Raw genomic sequence first — 2532 nt, 5'->3', positions numbered from 1 at the left:
AAAATTTAATCAAACATGCAATCATTGTAAATAATTAAAATTCTAAAATCAGATAAATTTTTGACATGCCGACAAAATAAGAAAACCAAACAATTAATTGCAACTTCAAAACATTTCCAGTAAGCAAATAATAAAACATGTTTCTCAAATCGTAGTTCAAATAAATTTACTTTCTTATTATCTTTAAAACTCCGACTTCTTTTCTAAATAATTTCAAATAATTTTCGAAGCAGTGTCTCCTGTCGAATCATGGTGTACTGGGTGATCAGACCATTACACCAATTTCCAACTGATCCTCTGCTTCAAAATAGATGGAGGGGATTTAGCAAAACTCGAAGTATTTATTTTAGAAACGTCAGTTACCCGGACTCTTTTTATAATTCCCTATTATTTCTGTACTTTTAATTCTCGTCCTAAGTTTCATACAGATTTCCTTCCATCCTCGTGCACGATGCGTCCACCGGCACTAAAATGGAATTCAATCCCGACTACAGCTCCTTTGTTGGTTACGGCCGATCCCAACATAGGAGTTCTCTATTTAATTTCCTATGTTCCGCAATTCAATCCCGGGCTCTGATACCACCTTTGTCACGACCCATTTCCATGGACCGGACCGGCCCTAGGACCTGGGTGGGCTTAAGGCCCCCGAAGCCCGTAGTAAGCCTAACTTATTTAAATCTCACCTTCTATTCATAATTATAGATTCAGGCCCATTAACTCAAAATGCAGTTCATATATTTAATATGGACTTTTACTATTTATTTACAACCCAACTGGAATACAATTGCGGAACTCTACCTTTATATTTACATCGTTATTTCTATCATTAAAAGTCTTCTACAATAAGTGTCTCAACTCCACAAGGCTTTTATTTCTTTCTATTACCTGAAAAAAAAATAGTAGGCAGGGGTGAGCGCCAAACTCAATGAGTAGGGTTAGATAACCCTCTCACCCCACACAATCACACAGAAGCTAAATATTTTTATCTAGTTACCGTTTAATTATATGATCATGCAGTTTGTCACACAAATGGCAATACAGCAGCAATCACAAGTATCATCACCTTCATATAATCACATCACGTGGAAATTAGTCAGTGGCACCACCTGAAACCCCAACGAGCCGTCCTCACACATGGCTCGCCCTCTCATACATGTGCACCGGGGAGCCGATCCCCCATACGGCCAACTGGTCTAATCCTCACTGACCAGTCCTCTCATTGTTTTTCTATTCTCTCTTTTCTTTTCCATACCCACAGGAGGCAACCCGGTGGTCTCCATCCAATCTAGATCATCAAGTGCTCACAACAGGAGGCCACCCTGCGGGCTACAATCAAATCTAGATTATCAGGTGCGCAACAACAAGAAGCCATCCTGTGGTTTTCCATACAATCCATATCATCAGGTGCACACGGGGGCGCCGATCTCCCATTTTCCCGGCCGACGGTCAATATCATATCATATTCAGGATCCATATCACAGACCGTCCTCACAAACCCATGGTGGTCCACTTCATCCCAATTCCACACAAACAAGGCACAGTATATTCATAGCACAAGTAATCAAACAATTTTTACTATCAACAAATAGTGCATCATAATATGGCACTTCAATAAAATAATGCATGATAACATTTAGCCGTGAATGCATGCATGCAGGCGGATGAAGCGAATTATCTAACACTACTCACATTTCTTTATTGTCCTTTAAAAGGACTGTCTTTATCACTCCATGCTTCCAGCTTTCGTCCTCGCATTTCGAAATTTTATAAACCTCTATAATAAACAATAGAATTCTAAGTAAGAATTTTAAATTTGAAGATTCTATTTTATATTCGTTTACTAGTTTTGGCAGTCATTTAATTCATTTATTAATTTAAACTATATATATATATTTATAGATACAGATATTGGGTTTCCTTATTTATTTATCACTCTAATAATCTTATTCTATATTTTTAATTTCTATAAATAATTTAATCTCTATTAAGTAATTTAATTTCTATAATTAATTTATTTTCTACCGAAATTTCGGCAGCATCTCCCCTAAAATTTAGACTATCTACCTGCTAAAATATCAACAATTTCACAATTATTCAATCCATACGGCCCATCCATCGGGCAATTAATCAAACAACATTTTCCCATCCTCCTTTAATCTCAACATCACCACACAATCCAAATTATACATTACAATAACATATATTTAAACTACCTTAATTAAATCAACACTAAAATTATAACACTGTTAACTACTCACAATTATCAAATTAAATTAACCAAATTAATTAACTACAAATAATAAAATTAATTAACTAGCGTTACTAACATGAACTTAACTAAACTAATTGACTACAAGTAATAAAATTAATTTCATTAACATATTACTAAATTAATTAACTTCAAATAATAAAATTAATTTAATTAACTAATTTTACTAACATTAACTAAGTCAACTAAAATTATTAAAAGTAAACTAACTAAATTTAAGTAACTATCATTAATAAAATTAAATTCATTAACTAAAATATATT

The 2532-nt window shown here is 33.9% G+C and overlaps 1 long non-coding RNA gene across 1 annotated transcript; it reads right to left on the bottom strand.

Annotated features, from left to right (window-relative positions):
- Window positions 1-713: 713 nt before the first annotated feature.
- Window positions 714-2189, bottom strand: LOC149492226 (uncharacterized). Its single transcript, XR_016319079.1, has 2 exons — window positions 1690-2189; window positions 714-885 (listed from the first exon to the last, which is right to left on the bottom strand). It is a non-coding gene; the product is annotated as an uncharacterized LOC149492226 (long non-coding RNA).
- Between the last annotated feature and the right edge of the window lie 343 nt (window positions 2190-2532).

The sequence above is a fragment of the Jatropha curcas genome, unplaced genomic scaffold, assembly GCF_041381405.1.
Source record: "Jatropha curcas cultivar XTBG-Jc1 unplaced genomic scaffold, XTBG_Jcur_1.0 HiC_scaffold_72_pilon, whole genome shotgun sequence".
In the NCBI taxonomy this organism is placed as follows: Eukaryota; Viridiplantae; Streptophyta; class Magnoliopsida; order Malpighiales; family Euphorbiaceae; genus Jatropha; species Jatropha curcas.
This window is presented reverse-complemented; position numbering and strand designations above follow the sequence as displayed.